The 10,005-nt window shown below is 50.3% G+C and overlaps 1 long non-coding RNA gene across 1 annotated transcript; it reads left to right on the top strand.

Moving 5' to 3' along the window:
• Window positions 1–3,093: 3,093 nt before the first annotated feature.
• On the top strand, window positions 3,094–4,436 carry LOC127025882 (uncharacterized). The gene is made up of 3 exons (XR_007767706.1): window positions 3,094–3,301; window positions 4,125–4,215; window positions 4,402–4,436. It is a non-coding gene; the product is annotated as an uncharacterized LOC127025882 (long non-coding RNA).
• Window positions 4,437–10,005: the final 5,569 nt, after the last annotated feature.

Below are 10,005 nucleotides of genomic sequence, written 5' to 3'. Positions count from 1 at the left end.
GAATTTAGGATGTCTGAAAAGAGTAGAGTTGAGTAATGACATGGAAGAAACTGGAAATGGAGGCATGCAGCTACTGCTGCTGAGGGATTCTTTAGAATTGCTTCAATTTCATGACCTTTCGGCTGGGCATGAACTCACTCTGGAAAGAAAAGGGTTGAAATTCACACTGGAGAATCGGTGTGGAAAAATCAATGTGCTGGCAAGGGCTGGACTCTGAAGGAATGGAACTAGTAGCTGTGTAATTGCACCGAACAAATCTGGCCCAAAAGGAGAGTTTTCAAAGCAGGTTTAACATATGGTGTCAGAGCCCAGGGATAGAATTTATCAGATTACTGCACTCTCCAAGTTTGTGAAGGGCATCTCTTCCACTGTGAAAGCAACAGCAGGGAAAATAGAGCCAGGATAAGCGATTTAAACAAGTCTAAATACTCCCTTGCCTCCCCAAAGAATTGAGCTTCAGGAGGAAATTAAGCTATTTATAAATCCTGATCAAATTCGGGAGATAATTTTGGTTGGAGAAAAGAAAAGTTCATGTATTTAGCGAGTAACCGTTTGCAGTAAGTGAGGGGTGCTCAGTGGGTAAGAATAGAAGTGCAATGGGCTGTGAAAACTTATATCAAGCCAGCTTGTCCCAGGAGAGGCAGAAAATGTTAATAGCCTTGAAACCTTATTGGAATAATGGGTCATTCATACTGAAGACAATGGATTCAACCTGGAAAAGAAGGGGGGCGAGGGGAGAATAGTCTGCCCTAAGCCCGGTGTAGCTTGTTTAGCTGAGTAAAATGAAGGCTGAGAGGAGAAATGATGGTAGGTTATAAATGCACTTAGAAGGACTAGAAGAACAAACTCGATAGAAAGAAAAAACTCCTCGAAGGAAAAAGCTATGCTGACACAAGTACACTCCAGTATAAAGTGTATGTGAGAAGAAAATTAGGATGTTATGAACCACCAGAACTCTAAGGCTCTGCTACAGCTTGCTAACTTGGCGTCTTGAGGGTCAGAAATCTAACAATTTGAAGATGGTATTTGATAAGGGCGTGAGGAGGATAATATGCTGATCAGCAGAGATAAGGCAGGACCTTATCTCTGAGCATACAGAAGGTGCTTTTCAGTCAAAAGTTTCTGAAAGTCCCGTGTTGAGCAGGGCTTCAAGGTCAGCAAGGTTCTTCAAGAACATTTTGTCACTCCCGTATCTGTTTTTCTATCCCTAAGCCAGGCATGTCCGCAACCCAAGAGGCAATCTATTACAAGCCTTACCTCCTGTCAGTGCAAATCAGCGGCGTAGTGTCACATGCTGGCAAGCACTTAGCGGGAAGGGTGTTCTCAGAATTCTCACACCATGCAGGCAGGTTCCCATGGGCTGAAACTGGTTCTGCAGGATCCCAAGAGCCTGAATTACAGCATGCACAGGAAAAGGGGGGGCAAAAAAGTATATGCAATCCTAGTACCTGCAGACAGTATGTTTAAGGATGTTTTTAGGATCCAGGTAAGTATATCTGATTGTTTAGCTGTCTTCTCATGGGGTAGTAGCACATGTTCGACTGCACAACCCCATCCTGCTCCCTCGTGGCTCTTAGTGCCATCTTATGAAAGGGTTTATTAGCTAAACTCTAATCCTACTGTAGTGTCCTTGATTGCTCTCAGATAGCTGCTCTGGAGGGGACTTTCACACATCCGGGTTTCCTCTTCAGTCGTCTTCTGCAAACCTTGGCAGGGCAGAACGTGAGGATTACTTGTATTTTCCCCTGGTGTACCTCAGGCCAGTCAAAGTCTAAGAAATTGCTGAAAACTTCAGACTTGGGGTGTTTTCTGGTTTGTTGTTTGGTTTTGTTTGGTTTTTTTTGATGGGGGAAGGAGTTGGATAGAACAGGTTCGGCTCCCTGCTGCAAGCAAGACGGTAATGCTGTGCCGCAGCAGCTGAGACCCAGCAGCCCTTTAGCCACCATTACATCAGCTAGTGACTTCATCTGGACTGCCAGAAGAGAGCAAAAGGATGCCGTATTTAACAGCACGCGTGGCAGGCTGCCTGTCTGGGCCGGGCTGCAGCCGCTGGCTGGGACGCAAGGCCAGCCCGGGTCACTGCTTGTCTCGGGCCGGGCTCCTTCTGGTCCTCTCTCTGTGTCATCTTCAGTGGGAAACTGTTACAGCTTGCAGACGGAAACTGTTGTGATGCTGGGCCGTTTCCCTGTGAAGGTAAGGGACTGTAAGAAAGTGTCCCTGATGTGCCTTGCTGAGCCAAACTGAGCACAGGCTCCTTTGGCTGTGGCCTGAGGGACAGGGCTCCTGCTGACAGGGCTTTCTACGCTGTGCTGTCGCCCTGGTCCCTGTAGTGTTCCTCAAGCTGCCAAATCGGGTTTATCGTGCAAGAATCAGCCAAAAAAAGAGTGGAAGTGAGGCCAGACCATGGTTCAGCCTCCGGCATCGGTTCCTGACTATTTGCACAAACGCAGCGTAGCCCGATCGTCTGGCAACAGAGCCAAGCTCCACGTTTCCCTTCTGCCTGCTATGTCCTCGTGGTTCAGGGCCTCACCAGCAGCAGCTCTCGTGGTTCAGGGGAGCCCAGATCACAACTAAGCTGTCAGGCAGCAGCGTGGAGCCCAGCACAGGGCCAGCTGTGCCTTGGGCTCTGTGCTGGCCAGGGCAGCAATTGCGATGCCGCAGGGTTTGTCCCACGTCCCGGACACCGTCCCGCATGCTGACTGCCACCCACGGGTCATTTCCTTAGAGCTGCACCAAGGCTGTGATTTACTGCAGGGTGTATGGGTACAACTGAGGGAGAAATGCCATCGAGTCTCCGGAAGGTGTCTTTCCCTTCTCCCTTCCTGGGATTTAGTAGGTCCTCAGCAACTTGCAAGGGCAAAGAGTCAGCCGCCATAGTGACAAAATGAACTATGTTTGGAAATGGAAAAGCATGAACATAATATTAATTGCTCCTTAACAATTATTCTTCTTTGACTCGTCTCTGAGAAGAAATCCCTCGGGGTATCTTTGCACTGGAACATGATACAGCTAGTGAAACCATTTTATCCCTGACATCTTTAAATTCTACATTTATTAGGTGATTGAGAATCCAGGACCCAGCCCTCTCCTAACTGTCAGTCCTCTGAAGAAGCACAAAACCACGAGTAGCAAATAACGCTGCATCGTACAAGTCACCTGTGAGGATGGCAGTCGTAAACTGGAAGGTACAGAAAATGAAAATACCCTGCTCAAGGTTAGCAGCGAGAGTCTCCCATCGCTTCTCATAGTTGCAGCATCCGGTGGAGTCAGGGCACATCTCTCTGCTCCTCTGAAGCAGGAGGTGAGAAAACAGGCTGCAGAACTGACTGGCTCATTGCATTTCTGTGCTGTAATAGTACTTTTCTTTCCAGGCTTCAATTTAGCGTAGTCTCTGGCCTTTTGCTCTATATCCAGCAGGATGTCTGTTCTGCAGGAAGCGCAAGGTGTCTGAAGGAAATGACAGTGACGAGACCTCATGTTCCCTAAGACATGGGAGGGCAGGGAGGGCGGATGAGCATTCACAGGACCCGTGAATTGTCACCCTTTCCCTTAGAAGTCTTGGTATTCGCTTATCTGGAGCAAGAGCCTCTGGTTTCCGCAGCGTGCACGGCACGGCTTCTGCCCATGCCCCAGACCCGGGGAAGGTGGTACAGTCTCTGCAGAGAATTGCCTCTAAATTGTCTCTGTTTGCTTCATATGGTGCCAGCTGCTTTTTAAATAAATGATTGTATCAGGTTATTATGGTAGTTCCTCTATTCAATTCCTTCTACAGAGAAACTCGTTTTCCTGAAATTGCCTTCCCTCAACTCTATAATCATTACATGGCAAATTGCCTCGGGAAAGAGGCTGGAACGGGGCAGCGGCCGGTTTCTGCTCTGCATGCGCCTCCGTGCCGCGGTGGGAGGCAGGGGCAGACGCATCAGGCGAAGCCTGTTGCGCTGCCCGCGGGACGAGGGCTCCTTGCGTCCTGGGAACCGCACGCCGCAGTCGGGATGCTGTTCATGGAGGGAGTCTGGCATGGGGCCGTGCGCGGCGGGCGAGAGGGTGCGCAGGGCTCAGCCTGCAGCGTGACCCGACCCGGGGGGGTAAAATATTGCCAAAAATATTTTCTCTCCTGCTTTCAGTGGATGAGGCTGCCCACACTACGCATCCCTGCCCAAAAGCTGAGTCTTACCAGCTTGATCCTGATGTAAAGGAAGCAAGACTGAGATGTGGGTGAGTACTCAATGGTAGCCACAAGTGAAGTACAGGCTGCTTCATTTGGAGCGAAGCCGCGAGGCTGACAGCCTGCCTGCTCCCGGCAAGGGGCTGTCCGTCCAGGCTTCTGGGCGGAAAGGGAAGGATGGGCTAACCTGACGTTTGTGGAAGCTTTTAGGTCACCCCTTTCTCTCCCGCCTGCAGCAACCTCTGGGCTTCGAAGTCAGGTTTCAGAGCGGAGCCAAACGACTAGGCAAGGAGGTCCGGAGCGGGTACTGGGAGCCGGCAGCTCTGACGGAGGCAATTTACTCTCCCTTTCTGGGCATTTGTGGTCACGTGAACCAGCCTTTTCCTCTGCTGGTTTTGAGCTTCTGAACCGTTTATTTTACACAGGACTCTATTCACTGCCTTTGGGATGATCGCTTCAACAGTAGAGGATGTGAAATAAACCATTACAATGAGGAACATGGTGACAACGTGTCAAGTTTAGAGTAACAACTTTTTACTCCATGGAAATGTCCAAATAGGACTGGATGTTCATATGAAATATGGAAAGATGTGCGGTTCCATCAAGCAGGGTAAATGCATACAGGAGATAAACTATCTTCCTTCATGTCCGTACATCCCACTGCCTGAGGTTAAAAAGAGTCTTAGTAAATTAATTTCCCGTTATGAGGTTTGGGATATCGGCCTCTCTTGGAGACAAGACGCAAGGTGAGAGGGATAGTTAGTCAGATCTGGTCTGGCAGGTCTTATTTCTTATGGTGACGTGAGTGCGATGTTTTGCGAGTCTGAGATTAAACTCTGCTGTGACTGCAATGGCAGGTCTAGGGCAAGCTGTTTTACCCCTCTTCCAGAGGTAATAAATGGGGATGAGGACAGGCAGATAGTGGTGAAAAAGGGTTAGGAACCACTTGGGGGGTGTGGGGGTTGGAAGGCTGTTTGGGAGTTTATTATTAATTTTTTATTAACTTTTTTTTTGACCACAGCATCACTGCTGGGAAAACACGATCCGGAGATCCAGGACTCATTATCCATTATGAGATTTGGCAGACTGCTACCAGGATTAGGCAGGTCTTAGGCCGTTGCTTTTGGCCATTTCTCTCATTACAGGCTTGCAGCAGCTGCCTTATCTCACAGAGAAGCACTTTTATTAGATAGGAGACTAAAGGGAGAAAGAAAAGAAATGAGGTAAGGAAGGAAATGATCCAACAGAGGGCAAGAGGCCCGGGCAAAGCGATGTCCTGAGGTGGTGGCCACGTTGCCTTATTCCGGCGCGCGCGAGAGCCCTGGAGAGCTCTGGGCACAGCCCCGTTTAGGCCAGGGTGGGAGCAATCCAGGGATCTTTGTCAGCTTTCCTGCAAAGAAACACCAAGCACGTGCAAGCCACAGCAGCGCTGCACGCAGCAGCACCCCTGGGCAGGGCAAGGAGGATGCAAGCCTTCCCTCCCGCGGAGCTCTGGACTTTTCAGAGTTCTTCAAAGCCACCGATGTGAAACCGTCCTCGGGCTGCTGCTGGGAGCGGTGCCCTGCAAGGCTGCTGCTTGTAGCCTGGCAGAGCAGGAGGGGCTGAGCTCTCCTCCTGTCCCTACCCCTGCAGACCCCGGGAGCTGGACGGGGAGGTCCTGCTGTTGCACTTGTGTGCTCAGAACATCTGATTGTCTCCCGCTCCTCGGTTAATCCGTAGGAGCGTGACCTGCTGCTGCTTTTTTCCCATTCGGTACCGGATGGTGCTGTGCCGGCGCACACCTCTGCTGTCCCTCTCAAATACAGTACTTGCTCGAAAGCGATGAGCTGCCTCTGCCCAGCGCTGGGCTCTCATCGCACCGTCTGTCCCTGCACCAGCTCCCCTTTGCACGCAGTTTTATGCCACGATTTCTACCAAGCAGATGGAACAGGCGGAAAACCCTGTGAACTCCAGCTACTGGATTAAATAAATGATTGTTTCTCATTTACTGCCCCCCTCTGCCCCCAGCTGTTGCAGAGCTTTTTGCTTGAGCAGTTTAGGAGTATGAGATTGGATGTGCTTTCGTCCTAGATCAAATGAATCCTGCCTTGCTTGATTGTTTACTTGGCTGCTTTTTATTGGGTCTTCTCTTCCTGAGTTCCTCTGGGGTAAGTACAGAGACTTTTCAGGCTCCCAGGGTTTTGCATCGGGAGTCTGCAACTTCACACTTCAGTGCTTCATGTGTAAGAACTTAAACACTGGATCTCCCTCGGAGCACAAAGCAGGAGCTCGCATATTGTTTTTCAGAAGGCAAGCTCGCTTGGCACCTGGTAAGCAACAGACACCTCAGCTTGGATGCAGCGTGAGGCATTGAATCCAGCAAATATTGCTGGGAGCTCCCAGCCCTAATTAAAACTGAAATACTGTTTTGCTCCTACCAGGGCTGTCCAGCTGTGACAGTCTGAATGGGAGAGCTCAGAGACTGCAGGAAAGATTTTAAAACGTCTCCTTGAGACAAGAGGTAGAACCTGTATCAACAAGAGAGATGCTTTAAATCCTGATGAGTGAAACTGATTTTTTTTCTAGCGCTGTTTTGGAGGCTTAGGGTCCCTCTGGCTAAATCCCCAAGGAAGAGCTCAGCTTTTGTATGGGAAAGGATGGAGCAATCTGAGCACAGGCTAAAACAAAGAATTAAAGTAAGCGATAGTCAGCAACTGGTTGTTAAAGCTGCTTTTACAACTTCATTTATTGGGCATATGGGCTAAAATTCACCCCAGGGTGAAAGCTTGTTGGGAGGAGACTAGCTCTTGATTCATTTGTCCTGCACCCAGCACAAAAGGGCACAGTTTGGGATGCTACCACAAAACCCCAGGCAGCAGCCGCAGTCCATATCCACATCTCTGAAGTCCCTGGCAATGCAGAGCCTGGGAGCTGCAGCATCCGGGCAGCCCCTTTTCCCGGGCCACTCTGTAGGCGCATAATAGACTGCCGCTGGGAAGCGGGCTGCGAGACCCGTGGGGCAGGGCGGCGGGTGAGAAGCGGCTGGCTCGAGAAGAGCCAAGCTCTGGGCTCGTTCCGGATTCGTATCCCAGCTTGGAAATGCCCGGCAGCCTCTGAGTTGAGTTTGGCGAAGAATGCGTCAGGGTCGGGCGTTCGAGATGCAATTTTATGTGCCAACAAGTGACCCTTTCTTGCTAATCTCAGCAGAACTGACTGAGTGACTGGAGAGAATTTTTGTTTGTTATTGCACAGGTTCAATATACATCATTTGACAAACTGTGGGCCAGATCTTCGCGTCGCTGTGCATAGCCATGACTTTATCAGCTTTGGTGTTACGGCAGCACGAGCCAATGTCTGGCTTGTCGCTCTGCAGCTGCGCTCTGCTTGCTGCTCTCGGGTGGGAAAGGGAAGCCTGTTTCAGTGGCCATAAGTTAGAAAAATGACAAAGGAAATGTCTTACGCTTCATAGCATCTCTGCCGCCTGTCAGGTACTCACGTAACACATGGGCATTTCAGCAGCTGTCAGTGTCTGTACTTACTACTGCTTCTTTTTTATTTTTCTAAAGAACCACAGAAAAATGATGAAAACTAGGAGGAAAAAGCTACAATGCTGTTTTCCTTCCCACCTTTTACATCTGTGTGTCAATGTTTAATTTTGAAAGCTCTCCCATTTTAGTCGCTATTTTCTTATTGCAGGCAAGCAGGATTGATAGAAATATTGATCTTCTTTTAATGGGTTTTAAAAGAAAATGAGTGTGACTCAGAGTAGCGAGGTAGTATAGACTGATTGATGCGTCTTATTTTTTAACTGCTACTGATGCGTATTTTTGGAATTTGCTCTGTTTTATCATTTTCCTTGCACAGACTGATACTTGCTCGTTGTGTTTTGTTGCTTGCAGCAAAGGTGTTTGCGTTTCGCTGGCTGTGGTCACAGCCTGCATCTTCATTTCGCTTTTGCAAAGGTCGGCTTTCCGGCAGCCCCAGGGCATGGGATGCTCGGAGGGGAGATGACCTGAACTGGTCCTGCAGCCACCTTGGGCTGGTGCTTGGCAGCAGGGAGGAGAGGCCCGGGTGAGTCCTTCCTCCCCTCTGAACCCCAGAACAGGGCAGATGTCAGCAAAGGATTCTCAGGCTGGTTTCTGTACACCTCGGCGGTTGCCTCGCTGGTGTTTCCCACTGGTGCTCCCTAGTCCTCCAGCACCATCTACAGTCCTCTGCAGACCGAGGAGATGCTCCGGTGCCACCAGGTACAGCCCAGCCATGACCAGGAAAGGGTCAGCCGCTGAGCCAAGATTGTGATTTTGGGGGATATTTGCAGCCTTGGCCATTGCCTCGCAGCTTTCTGGCTTAATTGCTAAATGAGATAGGGGGGCTGGAGAAAAACAATCCACACCAAACAAAAAAAAAACCCTAGTTTTCACACCAGCTGAGTGGTTGCAAGGCACCAGGCTGTAAAAGGAGCCTGACCTCAGGGAATTGTAACCGGCATCTCAGCACGGGTCTTGAGCAGCGTTGCAGCATGCAGCTCCCATGGTGCTGGCATGTCTGTCTGCTCTCCCGGAGCCGACGGCCACGCCTGCTGCTCAGCACAGCTTAGATTTGTGGCACAGCACACGCAGTGCTGTTCATCGACAGCACAAAACCTCAGCCTGAACCTGCAAGACAGGGCTATCATGAAATATTCATAGGAGTTTCCTTGAGTAAATAGCATTAAAAATTCATTGATATTTTGAGCAACAAGCCATCAGCTGCATCTTTTGGGGATGGAGAAGTATGTAAATAAGAAGTCTTTCTTTTGTGAGACAGCTATTTAAGTCTGCTTCAGCTGCCTTTTGTTTTTGAGACACGCTGAAATTGGTACTCAGCCTCATCTCTCCTGGAGGGGAAGCTGGGCTTCTAACTCACTTAATTGGAGAAGGCCATCTTAGTATTTCTGTACGGGGCATAGTCAGCCAGAGAAACAGTCCGCACAGCCGGTGAACTGCCTGTGCAGACAAGGCTGTGTGGCGTACTGGTAACCTGGGGCTCTTCGCAGGGACGCCGGATGCTGCTGCCGCTGTACCAGGAATCTCTGCTGCTGGTGCTGATCTCTGACTGTGCAGCTCACTGCCTGGGTCTAATTTCCGTAACAGCTCTTGAACTTGTATTTGGGCATTGGGAATTTGGCAACTTTTACAAACTTGGCCACGAGCCTGGAGTGTTTCTGTTCAGGACTGAGTAGCAGTGGTTGTGAGCAGACTACGCTCAGGATGGTCTCTAGTGCCAGGCAGGCAAGAGGCAGGTTTGTGCACAAGGTGAGTTGTGTGTTCCCCTGCGCTGTGCCAGCAGCCACCCGTGCTGCTCCGAGCTCGTCCTCTGCCTCCAGCTGAATGGGTTAGCGGGAGGGAGCCTGGTGATCGCTCTCTGCTAGGGCATCCACATCCACCTCTGCTGTGGGCTGTGGCTATTTCATCTGTCACCGAGGCCTCTCAGAGCTTCGGTGTGGTTTCCCCCTCGCTCTCCTGGGCAATGCAACGAAGGTGATCCTGGTGCCGTCCCTGCCCGGTTCCCCGTGCAGTGCGGCGTGCCAGCTGGGGACTGGCAGCACTCATCGACCTCGGTGGAGCGTCTGCTGGGCCAGAGGAAAAAGAGCGGATGCAGCAGCGCAAGCGATTTCTGTTCCGCCTCTGCCGTGAGAGTTCTGCATTGGTAAGAAAAGCGTCTCCCGCCCCAACATGGGACAGCCGGTTCCCGAGCCACAGGTTAGAAAGTCTTCCCTTCCCGCAGGGTGCCAGCCAGGCATCTTTCAGCAACAAGAAATTACATGGAAAATCAGAAGCCGAACTGAGAGCTGCTGTTTGACCTTTATTGCTCTTTGTGTG

Source organism: Gymnogyps californianus, chromosome 25 (genome assembly GCF_018139145.2).
Source record: "Gymnogyps californianus isolate 813 chromosome 25, ASM1813914v2, whole genome shotgun sequence".
NCBI classification, from domain to species: domain Eukaryota; kingdom Metazoa; phylum Chordata; class Aves; order Accipitriformes; family Cathartidae; genus Gymnogyps; species Gymnogyps californianus.
The sequence above is the reverse complement of the archived record's forward strand: the minus strand, read 5'-3'. Positions and strand labels throughout refer to the sequence as shown.